This window comes from Protopterus annectens, chromosome 6.part1 (assembly GCF_019279795.1).
Source record: "Protopterus annectens isolate FY-2018-M chromosome 6.part1, PAN1.0, whole genome shotgun sequence".
NCBI lineage: Eukaryota > Metazoa > Chordata > Ceratodontiformes > Protopteridae > Protopterus > Protopterus annectens.
Window position 1 is genome coordinate 310,809,357 of NC_056738.1, and position 18,877 is coordinate 310,828,233.

At 37.5% G+C, this 18,877-nt stretch overlaps 1 protein-coding gene across 4 annotated transcripts in view; it reads left to right on the forward strand.

Annotated features, from left to right (window-relative positions):
• The window catches only part of DNAJC4 (DnaJ heat shock protein family (Hsp40) member C4), a 2,281,272-nt gene that overhangs the window by 1,201,450 nt on the left and 1,060,945 nt on the right, over positions 1–18,877 (forward strand). The window lies entirely within an intron of this gene.

Genomic DNA, 18,877 nt, shown 5'->3' on the forward strand with positions numbered 1-18,877 from the left:
TCCAAATACCAGTCACATTTGGCCCAAAACCTTCAGGCGACTGCTAGAAAGCTGAAGATGAAGTGGAATTTCACCTTTTAATATAACAATGACCCCAAACATATATCTAAATCAACAAAAGAATGACTTCACCAGAAGAAAATTAAAGTTTTGGAATGGCACAGCCAGAGCCCAGACCTAAATTCAATGGAAAATCTGTGGGGTGACCTAAAAAGGGCTGTGCACAAGAGCTGTCCTCGCAATCTGACAGATTTGGGATGCTTTTGCAAGGAAGAGTGGGCAAATATTGCTTAGTTAAGATGTGCCAAGCGGATGGACTCCTACCCACGAAGACTGAATGCTGTAATTAAATCAAAAGGTGCTTCAACAAGGTATTAGTTTAAGGGTGTGCACACTTATGCAAACAGCTTGTTGGACATTTTTTATTTTTTATATTTTTTCTCCTAACAGATTTGTTTGTTTTTCAGTTGAATTGCACAGGTTATAGGTAACATTAAAGATCGGAAAAGTTTTGAAATGAATTATTGTGGTCTCATTTTTTGTATCTCAAAAACCTGGCATTTTAACAGGGGTGTGTAAACTTTTTATATCCACTGTATGATTGTCTGTATAAATATATATATATATATATATATATATATATATATATATATATATATATATATATAGATGTATAAGAGCACTTCACAAAGCCAACTCAAACAAATGAAAAAAGTAAGAGTCAGCAAATCCACTCAACTGTTTTAATATTAGCGCTTTCGTCTGTCCAAGTCAAACAAACTTCTTCAGAAGCCAAAATCCTGAAAGATCGAATTTCATATGGCTGAGACCTCATGATCGAACTTTCGGAATCCCGACATTGTGAACCAAGATCTGCATATAGCGCAGAATGGGAGATCTCCCTTTTCCTTGCTATAGTGCGATATTGGAGTTGGAATATTTAAGTAGCAGGGGTGTGGGGGTTGCAGGAGGGCTTCCCCCCTGCTGAAACATTTGTTTTGATTTATTTCAGAATTTCGATATTCTGAAACATCGATCATATGAAATTTGATGTTTCAGAATTTTGAGATTATGAAGTGAATCCATATATATATATATATATATATATATATATATATATATATATATATATATATATATAGTACAGTATGGTAAGTTAATTCTGATGAATATTCAATACAGATAGAAGCAATCACTGTATATGGAGAGGAGCAGTCACAGAAGTGTAGGAATATACAAAAGACACATGTACAGTGTAGAGTGACACATCAGTTAGCTGCATTTGCAAGTGATATCATACAAACTTTTTAGGATGTAGCCTGATGGGGGGAGAAGAAGATTCTGATCTGTGAAGCATTATGTTGAAGGTGATGTTTTAGTTGAGCTTGGAATTTTGTGTAAGAAAATATTTCTTTGAGATCATAGGTTCATATGTAGATACTTGACTGTCATTCTACAGACTATAACATACTAGCCAATAACCAGAGTTCAGAATAAAAACGTGTTCATTGTATACATGAGGTAAAGACGTTATTCATTATGCCTAACTGCCCCCCCCCCCCACCCAGGTTAGAACCCCACACTTTAGGTCTTAGGAAGGAGAAACAATGAATTTTACATTTTAGTTTAGTGTTAGGAGCCTATAGGGTAAGACCCAGGTGGCTTTGATTTCTGAGATTGTAGGAAGAGAGTTCCCTTATAATGTGGCTGCCAGAAGAGAAATTATGTGGCGTTGGATGAATTTGAAAATTTGAGAGAATAAGAGCTGGTCAGACCTTTGTTTGATAGAGATGTGTAGTGCTGTGCAGCAGTGTTTGTACTTTATTAAATGTGTGATGAATCTGCAGGTTCTGTTGGTGATTGTATGAATCACTGATGATGTCTTTTTAAGGCATAGGCTGTTAGTGGGAGTCCTTATTCTTCTTGGGCTAGTAAAATGTCTTTGCCTATTTCTCTTTTGGAGAGTTTTGAAAGAAAGAGTGAGATATTGTTGACTTTGATTAGTAGTGAGTTAATCTTTCTCATAGTATTTATATTGTGTTGGTGGAATTTAAGGATGGGTCTAGTCAAAGTCCTAGTTTTTTAAATGAAAAGCAGTTTTCTAATGTAGTAGTGTTAGGATCAAAGATTGGTAACAATGAGAGGATTGTCTATCTTTGGCTTGGTTTCAGAGTGTTGTTTCTCATTTGGAAGAGTTAAGAAGAAGTTTGCTTTTGCTGATGCTTGAGAGAGAGAGAAAACAGCACAGGAGATGACTAGAAGAGTTGGGAGTACCATGGACTTGAACCGGCGACTGGGGTTGGAAGATGGAAATGAACACTAAGAAAACCGGCAACACTGAAATTAGTGAATAAAAAAATTATAAAGAATCAATCACATTTGTGAAGTATGGCTTTACAAGAAAAATTGGCAGAGAAAGACTGGATTTTTGTTGACTTTGTTAAATTTGTTGGGAACAGGCATATGCCCCACTTCATATCATTAATGTTTAGTAGGACACTGAAGGAGTACATGGGGAAAAGTAACTGTAAATAAAACAATTTTCGTTCATAACAGTGTTTCTATAAATCATTTTATGATATAAAGTGCATGTTGTATAGTAAAGTATTTTTAGTGATTGTTGTATGTGATAAAGATATTAAAGTAAACAGGTGATTTTTATCTCTCTTTTTGAGTTTAAAATATATAGGCATTACAGTGTAACAAGAGAAGCTAGGCTGGACTAAAGCACATTGGAAGTCAATAAATTGTAATCTTGGGCTGTTGGGGTGGGGGACTGGGTGTAAAAGTGTATGATTATAATATGTACAATTGAATTGTTTTCTTTTCCTTTTGCATAGATGAAGGTCTGGATTAATGCCTTTGACTTAATCTAATGATATATTTTTTGTGAATGCAATTTGTGGGTTTTAAAAAATGAGACCACAATGTAATGAATCGTTTTCTTTAAGCAAAAAATTGTTCATTGCCAATTGAGAAATCTGGAGCTGAAGGCATCTCTGCAGTTTGTTCTTATGTTTTAGTGGAAGCAAACTGACTAAAGGTGAAGGCAATAAATTAAGAGGTCTGGCCATTGTTTACAGAGAGAAATAAAAGGCACAAGGGCAAATAGTTCAGTAAAAAATAAAGTTAGAAATTAATGGTAATAACTAAGAAATAACAGCTTTTCTGGTGACTAAATACATTAATGCATTTAATAGAACAGTGTATAATTTAGTTTTATTAAAGATAGCCAGTGCATTTTTTTTATTAAGGCTAAAAGTTAATATTTTATGAAACCATACAAGTTGTTTTTCACATCTCGGAGGGTAGTAAAGATAACTCAAGGACAGCAATTAGTGTAAGTAGGAGCGCAGAGTGTAACATGTGTCTTAGCATGGATAACATTAATTTTAGGTTAATTAATGCCTGTGTGTGTGTGTGTGTGTGTGTGTGTGTGTGCGCGTGTGTGCAGCTGTCGATTTGGGATGATTGTTCCCTTCTGTAGGGTTAAACTTCATTATTTGAAAATGCACATAGTTTTGTATGTTTGTTTTAAGTTAATAAGTTATGGGGTGTTATGTTTGTTTCTTGTTTGAAGGTATACATTAAAACAAGAAGTCTTGTGAAATGTGACATAGGTTCAGATGGAGATGACAGGAAACAAAACCGTAAAGGCTCAACCTGCCAAACATTAGTGGGTGCATGTAACACAAAAGCTGAAAATAAACATTTGGAAAAGCTGTCCTATATAATGGGTGGGAATAATAGCTTCTTATCATAATGGCTACATAAAACATATTATTTTAGAACATGAATGGCCTCACAGAAATAGAAAAAAGGTAAGAGTATTGAATTATATTAGGAAATGCAGAGTGCAAATAGCAATGCTACAGGATGCACATTTTGAAAAAAATGAGCATGTGAATTTAAAAAAGAAAGAATTTCTGGATGGATATTCAACAGACTATCAGGGGCAAAGGAAAATTGGAGTAGCTATACTAATTGCTAAAGGAGCTCCAATAGTGATAGAAGAGGAAGAAATATGGTAATGGTACATTTGTGGTAGCAAGAGTCTACTGGCAAGGGAGGAAGATTATGCTAGCATTTATGTGTATTGCATCTAAAACTGCAATTACGGAGCTTAAAAAAATTGGGGAGAAATAATCAGCTTTCAGCAGGGAATATTACTTACATGAGGACCTGGAACGTGGTTTGCAACAGTATGGATGTATCTGGGAAACCTATGAGGGAAAAAATAACAAAAGAGGGTAGATTTCTGAAGACATTTATGAAAATATTTGGTATGGAAGACATACATGAATTCAGTAGTTGGAACTTCGAGAGAATTTACATATTATTCCTCATGGTGCAATAACTAGGCTAGACTAGGCATAATGTATAATTCATAGGAACATGTGTAGTTAATTGAAAGCTTCAACATGCATCTAATAACTTTCAGATCATGCACCAAAAGCAGCTAAGCTAAAAATGCACCATAATGAAGTACAAATGAGACACTGGTCCTCCCCAACCTACTTGTTAAAAAGAAAGGAATTCAAGGAATAAGTAGTGGAAATTATTCAAGAGTCACTAGAGAAGATAGGAATTTCTTCAGAAGTTATAGCTAGTGAGTGGGATAAAATGAAAGTGGACTTTAAAAATATGGTAGAAATAAAAGAAAAAAGATGTGGTTAAGAAATAAGAATTATTTAAAGGGGCTGACGAATGTTTATTGCAGAGTGAGGGAGATCTCACAGACCAAGAAGAGGTGCAAATGCATAGTACTAAAGAGAAAATAACAGAGTATCTTTATAATATACATGAGTTTAAAAAGATTGGTATTAAGCAACTGTTTTTTTGATAGTAAGTCCAGAGCACAAAAACTTTTAGCATGGCTTAGGGAACAGAAATTAGACAGTGCTGATGCTAACCTAAGGGAGCCTATAACAAGAACAATAACCAGAGATCCTATAAAGGTTTTAGAGATATTTCAGAAATGTTATAAACATTTGTATAAAAGAGGAATGTGGAAATCACGAAAAAGCACTAATGGAAATATTTATGGAAGACTTGGGTATTCCAAGGTTAGAGGCATATGAGGCTCAACTGTTAACATTTAAAAGAGGAGGAGATGGGATAAAAATGGTGATGTATAATCAGTATGCAGGAATGTCTCCACGGATAGATGGGATTCCAGTGGAAGTTTGGAAGCTAGTAGAGAAGAAAGTGATAAAGATCTGGAAGTTTTTTTTTAAAGCAAGGAAAGCACTAACATCCTGAAAGAAAGCTGTGGTGGACGTCATACCTAAAGACAGTAAAGACCCATCATATCCAGCTTCATATAGGCCCATTTCAGTTTTAAGTTAGGATTATAAAGTGTTTATGTCTTTAATAGCTAAATGCAAAGGTGTTCCAAAATGTATAGATATGAATCAACACGGTTTTCGACGTTTAGGTGTGGATGTTTTAAGATTCGACAACCTAAGCTGTCGATGTTATGATATAGATGCTTTGTGGGGTTCCTATTGAATTGTTGACAGCTTAGGTTGTTGAATGCTTAATTATCGACACCTGAGCATCAAAAGCTTACAGTAGAGAACAGCCACATCATCTAATTCTTTCCTCAGAAAGAATTTGCGTGGCCATTATCGGGGATTTGCCATTTCCCCAATGTAGAGCAATCTTGGAGTTGGTATATTTACTTAGGGGGGTGTGAGGGGTGCAGCCCCCACTATGTTTTGGTGTGTTTGTTTATTTTGTTTACGGACGGCCACCCAAATTCTTTCCCGAGGAAAGAATTCAGTGATATGGCTGTTTGATATTGTTAGCTTTTGGAGCTTAGGTGTTGATGTTTTAGGATTCGATAACCTAAGCTGTTGATGTTATGATATAGATGTGTTTTGTGGAGATGAGGCAAACATTTGACATTAATAGAACACTGATGATCCAGAAGGAAGCAGAATGTAAGAAAATACCACTGTTATTGGTGGGTCTTGATGCAGGGAAAGCATTCTACATAGTTAGCTGGAATTTTATGAGACGGGCAATGGAAGCATTTGCATTTCCTGATACAATAATTAGGTTAATCAGGAGGGTATATGAGTGATCAGAAGCAAAAATTTAAGTGCGAGTATTCTTCTCTCATAAGTTGTGTTTGAACAGAGCAATCAGGCAGGGGTGTCCTCTTTCCCCTTTGTTATTTGCATTATATTTAGAGCCGTTTGCAAATAAAATAAGGGACAGAGAAATTCAAATATATAATTGGTACAGTAATCAAGAAAAGTTGGCTTTATTTGCAGGTGATATTATTTTGTACTTGATAAAACCAGAAAGAACATCTCAGTGTTGTAGAACATTCTAAGACAGTTTCAAGTCTTTTCAGCATGCAAAATTAGTGAAAACAAAGCAAAGGCTATAGCTGTAACCTATGTAACCAATTGGTTTAGCAATACGCTTATTTATGGGGACATGATGAAACGAAGTGTTTAGAAATATGGGTTAAAACAGATTCTGTTATAGAAGCTAAGGATATGTGAGAAGAGACTGAATGAAAGATAATGCAAAAACTTGAGAACCTGGAAGCTCTTGTTTATGGATATGGATTACAAGATACTAGCAGTGAAGATGTTTTTAGTCCCTTTTGTTTTAAATACAGGTCAGGCATTTTTGATCAACCAGAGGATAAGTTGCAGACATTAATTAATAAAAAGTTGAAGGATTTTACCTGTGACGGGAAGAGGACAAGGGTCAAGTGGAATAAGCTGATCCTTCCAATAGAACAAGGTGATTTAGCATTGCCTGATTTAAATGGGATATTTTAGAGCTACAAAGTTAAGGCTCATACACATAACACAAGCAGAAAGCTATAATTCAAAGTGGAAAGGGAGATGATGAAACACGGGTGGAGGGATTCAAGAAAAAAGGAGAGAGTGGGATTTTGGATGCTGATCCCTGTGGAGAATAACAATGGCCATCCAGAATAGTATAGTCATAAAGTAACAGAAAGTATTCTAGGAACTAAGCCAGCATGAGAATGGAGAAATTAGATTCTGATGATTGGGATAACTACAGTTAAGGGTACAGAGAATAGGCAAGAAGGGGCTGGAATTTACTGGAGAAAACTGGCAAAGAAACCAAGATATTTGGAGCAAGTAACTGGTGAGTGAAAGTAAGACAGTGAGAAGAGGCCAAGAAGACATTTGGACTGTAGTTTAGAGACTGCCTTCTCTATTAGGGATTGACATCAGAGTGTAGGCAAAGAGAAAGGACTAGGGGAATCCTAAGTAAAAGAGCTGTTGTGGTAGAGATTTTAGGTGAATGTAGAACAGAAACTGCTGGTAAAAAAGGAATAATTACGATGGCATATAAAAAAAAACTGCATGATAACTATAGGAATTAATCAGAGGAGGTTAGAAGTCTAGAAGATTTAGGATTTTTGCTTGGAAGTGTTTGCATAGGCATTTTTATACCCCAAGCAGACTACTAAGAATTTTTCCTCAGGTAGATAGCAAATGGGGGTGGTGTGATGGGTAAGAACAGGTAACCTGGAACATCTGTTTGGCAGTGTAATGAGCTGGCAAACTTAAATTCCCTACAGAATACTCTGTCAGAAATAATGGATGAGCAAATTGGTGTAACTAAGGAAATGATTTTTGCAGTAGAGATACAGGATCTGAATTGCCGAGACATAGCAAGGCCTTGTTAACTGTAATTCTGGTTGCTGCCAGAAAAAGAATTACTAGAGAATGGAAATCAAAGTCTGTTCCAACTGTATTTGAAGTACTGAATATTATAAATGAGATAAAAGAACTAGACAGTGGATATTTAGAAAAGGACTGGAGCAAATTACATAGAAATAAATGGAAACTGTGGGAATAATACATGCAGAATATTGTTCAGGAGGAGGAGGTATGATGTTAATTTATGTTTAAGGCAAAGTAGGAATTGAGCAAATTATGTAATTTTCGACTGATGGTAGGTAGGAAAAGATAAATGATGTTTAATGTATGTTAATGGAAAAAACTAATATGGTTTGTTTTCTTTTCTGTTAATGTATCTATGCCTGTGTCTTAAGTGATAATTTAGTAAAGGTGTTTAAAAAATAAAAAAACAATGGATGAGGAGACTAATGCCTAATGCATTGCAGTATGTAGTTGGAGTCTTATGTAATTGGAGTCTGCACTGATAGTTTCAAATTGTTTGGATTAACATAGGTAATATTGGGGCATATTTATTTGATAATTTGTAGTTTATTTATTTAAGTTTGTTTTCTTGATACATGAACTGGTCCAAACCAATGTGTATGCAGTCATTGTTTGGGTAATTACATCTTCCAAAAAGACTGAACTGTTTTGTGCTTTTTGAAACTGCAGCATGACCATCTACTGGGTGCTCTTCTAAATTCTTTATTCTCCACTTTCAGTACTGCCTTTCTGGGTGGGGCCAGATAAGCAGGGTTTGAACAGGATTTGCAGACTGCCACAAGGGGAGACAGAGAGGAGCCTGGTCACCTATGACATAATATGCTGCTGAAAACAGGCTTCTTCTGATACTCAGTAATGATCCCCAATATTTTGGTCTACATAATCTAGCCAACTTTTAATAGTTGCTTTTCCCAGTCATGGGTCTTGGCATCTGACTGCATTCTGCCTCCATGATTGATGAGCTATCATTGGCTGTTCACTGCCACCCTCCCTGCCCAATTTCTACAGTCCCCAAGCCACTGATTAAACTTGGGTTGTCTGGGCCATAGTCAGGGCTTTATCCTTCTTTGCTCAGTGACAGGCAGACAATGATTATTTTTCAGTGATTTTTCCATCCTAGAGTTAGTAAGGAAGTCATTTTGCTCTTATTGGGACATGCACAATGTACATTTTATTTGAACATATTAAGTACCATTGATATTAATTAATGTCTAAGCAGTTTCTAGTCCTGATTTGTGTTCTTGGATTGTTCTGTTATGAAGATTGAGACACACTTACTTATCCAGCAACATCAGTGAAAAAAAATGCATACCCCGGAATTTGTGATATTCATTTTGGATCTTTAAGCCATGGTTCATTAATGATGCAGATAACATCATCGCTTCTGAATCTCACCCCTTGATTATTGAGACTTCTGGCATAAAGAAAAGCCAGTGTCCCCCTTATTTTTTTTATCTTGTGTATATTTCATTTTGATTTGTTTTGGAATTTGAAAAGGTCTAAAATAGTCACTGTAGGAACAGAAGATTTCTTCTTCAGTATGTTTTGTAGTCCTCGTGAAGAGAGGTGAAGCCCATCATATTGTACAGTATCCCCTGTCTGTGGTACCATGTCCTTAACCACTGACTGAAGGACAACATTTTATCGTGATATTCAGATGCCACATACTGTGTTTTAGGGATTTCATGGTGCAGATGTTCTTCTTCCATACTTACAAGTATGTTTGATGTCACTATCTCCTTTGCATATCTAAGATGGAGGACCATCTTTGATGGTTTCCTTCTAAATAAATGGTGGTAACCTTAATCCTTTTTAACCTGGTTGAGAAACCTTAAATTTTGGCCCCAGGTAGGTAAGACACCATTACAAGCTCCTTACAAATTGCAGTAAAGTGTTATGTTTTTATTCATAGTGGAGTCTGATACTGCTAGGATGTGTTGGGGGTTGCCAGGAGATAATATTTACCTTGTGGGTTTTTGAGTTTGGCTTAGTTTATTGTTAATTGCAGCTTTTTTTTTTTTTGTTATGGACTTTCCTCACAGCCATGATATGGGGTCTGTATATGTTCAATTTACGGTTTTCAAGGAGGTGTGTAATATTTTTCATGGAATTACGTCCTTGTTTTACTAAACTTATGGCTTCTTGTGATATTTATGAGGCTCTTCAGGTGTCATTTTCAGCATGCTTATGGAGTGGAGCGTGCACTTGGAGTTTAGTCTAAATTTTCTGGATATGCTTATACCTTTCACAGATAAGGTCTTATCAAAAAGGAGTATGAACATAAGGTAGCTATAAAAGTCCAAAATCCAAATAAATCTCCACAGTTCCAGTTGTAAATGTTTTAAATTCAATACGCAAAATTTTTAATCAGGGGTTACCCTATTGGGGTAATAAGTAAAGCAATAGATACAATTAAAGCCGTGAGGTGGAAAGGGATAATAAAAGGATGTTGAAAGAAATAGTGAAGGAGTAGACTATAATTTGAGTTGTACATTGGAAAATTAAGTAGATATGTACAATATTAAGCAGATCATCACAAATAATTGGAAATTTTTGAAGAATTTCCAAGAGTTAGGTGCTTTTTTATATGCGAGTCCTACTTTTGTCACAAAAAGAAGGAAAAGTCTTAAGGATTTTTTAGAAACCAAAAAAATGAATACTCCTATTACTTATAATGGGATGTCAAGATGTGAAGACTGCAATTATTGTAAGTTTTTGGTACTGAGGAATAAAATAGTAGTAAAGGCTCGGGACTTTACTATTAATATCAAAGGGAATTACAATTGCAAGTCTAAATTCATTGTGTATCTAGTATTATGTAATTCTTGTGATGGATTCTACATAGGAAGAACTATACGTAGCTTCCATCGCAAAATTTATGAGCACCTGAGGGCGGTTGAAAAACTGGATGTAACTAATGCCGTAGCAAGACATGTTGTTAACTGTCGTAACAGAGTTAAAGTGGGTTTTAGTTTTACTGTTACTGACCAAGTTTAAAATGCAAACAAGAGATGGGATGCAGACATGGATTTAAACTGGAATAAATATGCTTAGCAAGTGAGGCTAAACACAGGTGCAGATCCAGGTATGAATGATATGGAAGACTTTAAAGCAGTGTTATGTAAGAAAGGGATGAAACACTGCTAATCTTTTGGGTCATGTGACTTGAGCAAACTATAAATGTGAATTTTGTATGTGTGACAACCAGGTCTGAAGAAGTTCTTTGTGAATGAAAACGCTTACCAGTTGTTTTTTGTTTTAATAAATATTGAGTGTTTTATTGTCATTCAAACTGCGTATTGGATTTATTACATTTACAATTGGAACTGTGGAGATTTATTTGAATTTTGGACTTTTATGGCTTCTCTGAGTGGCAATTCACCCAAAATGTTTTCCCAACAACAACAGTCAAATTCTAGTTTTCTGGTGACTCCTTCTGGCTTTACTTTGCACGATACACCGAGCAATGCGTTGCTGGACAATGGCAATGGAGTTGTTGAAAAGGTTAGCTCTGGAAAATCTGAAAAATCCCTGAAGAGAGTTAATTTTGTGGACTCAATGGATTTGGGAATGGTTCCCAAAAGAAAGGAGAATTCATCCAGCAGCAATGAACTGAACAGTAATGTTGCTGGGATTGATAAGTGGCTGGGGGACTGTCTTGCAAATCCAACCAATCCGTTTACTACAAAGAGACAAGCCCCTGAAATGAACCATCCAGATAGTAGTACCAGCACCAACATCGTGAGTTTAATGCACTTGAAAATACTTTCCTAAAAATCAAGAGATTACAGTGGGATATCTTGTTTTTTGAAGCCTGGTTGGAGGTGAAAAGAGTGCCGAGAGGACTTAGGGTTAGTAATATGCCTGCTGGAGAATTTTTTTCTGAAGATCTGCTAAGTGCATGGAAAGCGCTGAATGAGAGTGTCGGCCTGCAGTATGTACAGTTGCTGCTTGAAGATGCAAGGAATAAATTGGTCATGACAAAATAATTAATAGTTATGGTTCCCTGAAAAATAAAGTGTCTCCAGTGAATTTAGAGTCGAAAATGGAATCTAGTCAAACAAAATTAATCAAAGATAAGGAGATTCAACAGAAAAGGAAACAAATTCATAAGAGATGAGGGGGACTATCTAAATGAATTACAAACGAATCCGCATGCTTCAACAGTAATTAAAAGTAACTGTGCTAACATTTCAGAAGCTGATGAGGCTGTAGAAACCAGAGCAGCAAAATAACTCTGAATACGTGATAAGAGACCTTGGGACCCAGGTGGACAGTAGTCTCTGCTTTGATAGTCACATTGCCACAGTAGTCAGGAAGTCCTTCTATGTGGCACACCTCATCATAAAAGGGTTCTCATCCAGGAAAAAAGAGGTTATTGTTCCCTTCTACATGTCACTTATTAGACCCATTATAGAGTACAACGCCCCTTTTGGAATGTACCTCACAAGACATCTGCAGCAGCTGGAAAGGTCACAGAAGTACCTCGCAAAGAGGATTACTGGCCTCAAACAAATGACCTACACTGATCGCCTCAAAAAACTCCAGCTTTACTCCGTAGCATATCGCCTATTCCGAGGTGATCTCTGCCTAACATATAAAGCTATGTCAAACCCAGAGCTGTTGGACATGCTACACCTAAAGAAATCCCAATCCCTCCAAGCTACACGCTCTAGGGACCTAAACCTTGTCACCACAATAAACAGGACACGCTGGAGGGATATATTCCTGTCCCAGAGACTTCCTATACTCTGGAACAAGCTACCCATCTATGTCAAGCACAGTTCTTCATTAGTACTCTTCAAGAAAAATCTTGATGAGTTGATGGGAAATAGGAAATACACCCCGGAATCACTTCAGTGTCTCTGCTGGACAGTGACACAGGAAAATAACTTTCTTGGGTGGCGTAAGCTATGGTACCTTGCTGGCTAGGCTTACGTAGGCCCTTGGGTCGATAGCCCAGTACCTACCTATGAACAAGAACAGAGGAAGTTCTACCAGCAGGGGGCGGAGCAGGCAAAGTTATGAATTGTTTGCAGGAAGGAACCAGCAAACAGGTTTTTCAGTGTGTGGATGTGTACCAAGAAGGAAGAACAGGAACAAGAAGCTGGGCGTAGGTGGTAGGCAAAAAAGCAGCTTGGGAGTCCAAAAAGCAGTCATGGGGACAGAATCAACAAGGCTATGGTTGGAAAAAGAATTTTTTTCACAACAAAGGGCAAAAGGGCAACAAAAAATTCAAAGGGAACTTTTATGTGAACAGGAGCAAGCAGTGTTGCTGCCAGCAAGGAACAAGAGCATGGAATGTGCAGAAAGGAGCCGGAGAGAGTTACCAGCAGCGCCAGAAATAAGACAATCAGTAACCAAAGGTACTGTAAATTTGAGCTTTAAAATAGTGAATTTGTCCGCAGTGGTACTAAACAGAGAACAAATAAATGTTCTCAGCAAAGGACTTAATTTTGTGCCATCGTCAAGGGCAGATATTGTGTCTGTGATAAATGCTTTAAGAGGGTTTGTACGAAAAATTAATTTGAAATGCCTTTTTCAAGGCAGGGCATGTAAACAACATTGTTTTAAAAAACAAGTGTTTTTAACCCCCCCCCCCCCCCCCCCCAAGGCCACAGTTAGAAGCATTTTTGCTTACATGTGAAAAAGAAGTCAGGGATTTATTGAATAAACACAACAAAAATTGTATTTATAATATGACTAAGACTGAGAAGGATGCTTTGCCAGTTGTTGGTGGATGATAAAGATATTTATATCACTAAGGCTTACAAAGGTAATGCAGTGGTAGTCATGGACTATAGTTTTTATAAAAATAGCATCTATGAGTTATTGTCTGATGCTGATTTTTATGCAGAAGTGAATTGGATTGATACAGATAAAAGTTTTAATTTAATAAACTCACTGATTGAAGAATGGTTAGCTGAAGGAAGAATCAGCAATAAGTTGGCTGGTTACTTTTGTGTGAGTACACCCAAGGCGGGAAGGTTTTTTGGCCTTCCCAAAATACATAAGAACTTGGATTCACCAAATTTTAGGCCTGTAGTGGCCAATGGTGGTAGTAAAATTGAGCCCATGCCTATCTATGTAAATAGATGCTTGCAAAAAGCAGTGATTTCAGCGGAGTCATATATTAAGGATTCGTTTGATTTTAAAGAAAGTGTGAAGAATGTTTTCCTGAGAGATAATACGTGGTTAGTAACTGCTGACGTATGTTCATTGTACACTGTAATTCCTAATGAAGAAGGAATTGAGAGGGTTACAGGAGTGCTGAGGGGTTGTCCTGATTTTAATGGTGAGGAGATTAGTTTGTTGGCTAAACTTTTAGATGTAATATTGTCTTACAATTTTTTTAGCGTCGACAATAGATTTTTTAAACAAAATAAAGGTGTGGCTATGGGGGCAGCTATGGCCCCGAGCTATGCCAATTTGTTCATGACTAGTTGGGAAAGAGAATTTATTTTTAATTCTATATTTGCTAGAAATATTTATTTTTACAAGCACTTTATTGATGACTTGTTTTTCTTATGGGAAGGTTCTGAGTCGGAATTGTTGAAATTCTGTGAATATTTAAATTCTGTTACAAGTTATTTAAAGTTTTCTTTTAATAGAAGTAGAATCAGTGTGAATTACCTGGATCTGACTGTGTACAAGAAAAGGGGGGAAAATCTTGGTTAAAACTTTTAAAAAAAGATGTCCAGAGTAACAGCTACTTGGAATATAGCAGTTACATAGTGTGAACTTGAAAAGTAATATTGTGTTTGGTCAGCTTGATAGAATAAATAGGCTCACTGACAAAGATTTTTTGGAAGAATGTGAGATGTTAAGAAAAAAAAATTTAATCAGGGTTTACCCTATTGGGGTAATAAGTGAAGCAATAAATAAAATTAAAGCCATGAGGAAGAAAGGGATAATAAAGGATGTTGAAAGAAATAGTGAAGGAGTAGACTATAATTTGAGTTGTACATTGGAAAATTCAGTAGATATGTACAGTATTAAGCAGATCATCACAAATAATTGGAAATTTTTGAAGAATTTCCAAGAGTTAGGTGCTTTTTTATATGAGAGTCCTACATTTGTCACAAAAAGAGGGAAAAGTCTTAAGGAGTTTTTAGAAACCAAACAATTTAATACTATTATTACTTATAATGGGAATTAGCATTGCCGCCTCACAGCAATAGGTTCTCCGGTTCGATCCTCGGCTGGGGGGCCTTCTGTGCGGAGTCTGCATGTCCTCCCTGTGGTCGCGTGGGTTTCCTCCGGGTGCTCCGGTTTCCTCCCACATCCGAAAGACATGCTGCAGGTGGATTGGACACTCTAAATTGGCCCTAGGTGTGCGTGTGAGTGTGCCTTCTGTGGAAGGTTGGGCGCCGGGCTGGCAACTCGACACCGTAAAACTCCACTGCCATTCAATGTGCGGACAAGGTGATCCGCTGTGGCGACCCCTAACCGGGAAAAGCCGAAAGAAGAAGAAGAAGATTACTTATAATGGGAATGTCAAGATATGAAGACTGCAATTATTGTACGTTTTTGGTACTGGGGAATAAAATAGTAAAGGCTTGGGATTTTACTATTAATATCAAGAGGAATTACAATTGCAAGTCTAAATTCATTGTGTATCTAGTATTATGTAATTCTTACGATGGATTCTACATAGGAAGAACTATACGTAGCTTCCATCGCATGGCGGTTGAAAAACTGGATGTACCTAATGCCCTAGCAAGACATGTTGTTAACTGTCGTAACAGAGTTAAAGTGGGTTTTAGTTTTATTGTTATTGACCAAGTTTAAAATGCAGACAAGAGATGGGATGCAGACGTGGATTTAAACTCAAAAGAATATACTTGGCAAGTGAGGCTAAACACAGGTGCAGATCCAGGTATGAATGATATGGAAAACTTTAAAGCAGTGTTATGTAAGAAAGGGTTAAAACACTGCTAATCTTTTGGGTCATGTGACTTGAGCAAACTATAAATGTGAATTTTATGTGTGTGACAACCAGGTCTGAAGAAGTTCTTCGTGAATGAAAGCGCTTACCAGTTGTTTTTTGTTTTAATAAATATTGAGTGTTTTATTGTCATTCGAACTGCATATTGAATTTATAACATAAGGTAGCTGTTACACTTCCGAGAGAATAGCTATCTGTCGGATTTTTGAACATTAGCCTCCATGTTATAAATTAGATCATGTCTTTGTAAAAAAAATTAACTTATTTTAATGTATACCTCTAGTCGAAAAAGTGGACTAAAGAGGTAAAATTTGTGATAAGGTCTCCTTCTAAACAAATCATTTGTGTTTTGTCTTAATATGTTTGCATCTATAGTGTAGGATAGTGCTATGTTCTGTTAATAATTATAGATTTTAAAAGTAATTATATTTTGGCATCTCTGACTAGAAAATGTTGATCTTTTTTCCATACTTTAAATAAAATGCTAGTTCTTAGCTCCTTCCAAATGTCAGAAGTAATCCATTATACTGGCAGAAATAAATAAAAGGTTTGCCTTCTTCCCTAACCTAGAATGTTCAAACATTTTGTAAAGTAAAATAGCTCTGTATTTACAAAAGAACAATATCAATAAGACAATGTAAATATAAATAACTATAAACCAAAAAAGTCAAAAATATTCACAAAGCAGTAGTTTCTGACAGTTCTGACAATGTAGCATTGTATCAAGAGTTTGCACTGTCATTTTATCAGACCAAAACTTTGAATAGAGAACTGTATTTAGCACAGTATTTATTTTAGAACAGTAGGAAACGTTAATACCACTTAAAATGAAAGTGGTGCATGCGCTATTGAATATAAGATGATCAGCTAGGCATGATATTAAATAGGCATACGACTGGTGATTCATTGTAAATTAATATTAATATGGAGTGAAACAAATGATCTGATGTTGTTAATCTTCATTCATTTATCACTGATGGGATGTCGGTTCCGTCTTTGGAACCGAGTCGGTCTTATACCAAGCTCACGCCAGCCAAAACCTCTCAAACTAAGCTTTTACCTATAATACCCTTCTCTCTGTTACCTCAGAAATCATTTGCTGTGTAGCCATAAAGCCGCGTTCAAGCCAGCTCTCAGCTAAGTCGAACATTTTTTGATATTGTATAGAGTTTGATAGGAGTTTTCTTGTAATTTCCCTGATTTTTGTTTATCTTTGTCTGTCGCTAGCCTTTATGCTTTATGTTGACTCATTTCTTAATTACCTTTTGGTAACCTTAGTATCATTGGTGGTACGGCCTTTCTTCCTATGCTTGTGGTAATTCTTATATACCATTGCTGGTATCACTTTCTCCTTTCCTTAAAAAAACTAGATCTATATGTATATATAATCTCACTTCTAGATTCCTCTTGGCTGTTTATTGTGTGTGTGCGTCGAAGATGTCTGAAAAGAAAGGTACGTCGGGCTTTACGCAATGTCTACAATGAAGTAGTAAAATGCCAAACAGTGATACTCATGAGGACTGTGTGCATTGTTTGGGCGTGCCCCATCTCCCAATGCAACCTCCGTGTTCTATTTGTGAAGGATTTAGTACCCAGACTCTGAATGAATGAAAAAACAAGCTAATTCTGAAGGGCCTCCTTAAGACACTCTTTTCAGAGGCACTTTCTGCATCGGAGGGCTCTCCCCCTCCTAAGAAAGAAAAGAAAAGACCACATTCTGTACCTTCTTCATCTTCTAGTGATTTGGACAAGCCACCTAAACAGAAAATGCCTAAACTGTCATCTGAGCCGAAGCCAGTCTCTACGACACTGACCTCAGTTCCATCAACTTTCTTTATGTTGTCGATGTCTGTCTCTGCACCAATAATGTCTACAGTACCATCCATAACTGAATTACAAATTGACTCACCCTCTTTGCTACTGAGTGCCACTGCACCAAGCTTGCCTTTGGTACCCATGACTATACCCCACTTTTGGCTGAGCCTGCAGTAACTACCTCCAAACCCGTTTTGGTACCTAGTACCATTTCAGCATCGAGTCTATCTACGGTACCCATGACTGCAGTAGATGCTCCATTACTCCCAGTCTACAAACTCAAGACAGCAGTGCCATTGGATTCCACAATACGGACCCGATAATGCTCATCAGTGGACCCTTTTCTGGGACAGATATATATATATATATATATATATATATATATATATATATATATATATATATATATAGTCCCTTCCTTGAGAGGCCAGAGTCCCCATTGGGGATATCCACTAGATCCACCAGGAGCCTTTCTGAACTTGATGTGGTGCACCTTGTGGATCAGCTGCTAACAGCCAGGGGGATTCCTACACCGTCTAACACCCATCCACCTTTTGGACTTCGGAATGTTTCTCCACGGACTCCATCTTACTCTCCTCCTTTGACCTTCTTACAGGTTTCAAAGTTTTCAACTCCGACGCCTTTTCCGGTACCCACTTTGGCGCCATTAGTGGACCTCACTGTACCTCCAGAACCAACCCTTTGGTTCCTTTGGAGCCAGGTCTTCCTCAAGTTCATGGTTGGGCTATGGGCTCTTTGGTGCCGAGTATGGTCCCAAGCATGTCTATGGCTCCATCCACGGCACCAGGAGTTCTGTCGGCACCGATCCTTCTTGAGGCTCCTCTCTCGGGAGTGTGTACAGCAGAGCGGGGTGTGACCCCGATTCCGAGGTTGTCTTTCTAGGTTACGGGCTCCCATCCCTCTTTGGGTGGGCCTGCTTTCTGGGCGATGGAGAGGGCTCTTGCTTCCGGAAGCAAACCGCCAGTGTCAGAACCACAGAAGCCCCCTCCCCCTGAGCTGCAGCTGACACAAGCCACCAGTTTTGGACTTCGGGCACAAAAGCTGCAGAAAACCCCACTGCAGGGCACCCCTTCTTCCGAGTCCTCCTCAGAAGTTTCCTTTGAAGAGGTGCCACGGAAGAAGTCATGCAAGACAAAGCACGTAGACTTCCCTGAGGAGTCTCTTACAGAGGATATGAATTATGATGAAGGGGGAAGAGTCCCCATGGTCACCCCTGAAGATGTCTCCTTTGGAGACATCATTGAAATGTTGAAGCAGAGGGGTGACTAGAAGTCCAACAATCCTTCCTCTGAGGAGTCCATCTTCCTGCATGCCTTTTTTTTCCCTTCCAACTTCCTCTTGGATGACCCCGCCTGCAGACAAGCTAGTCCAGCTTGTTGGTGCAGTGTGCCTGGAAAAATCCTGACTT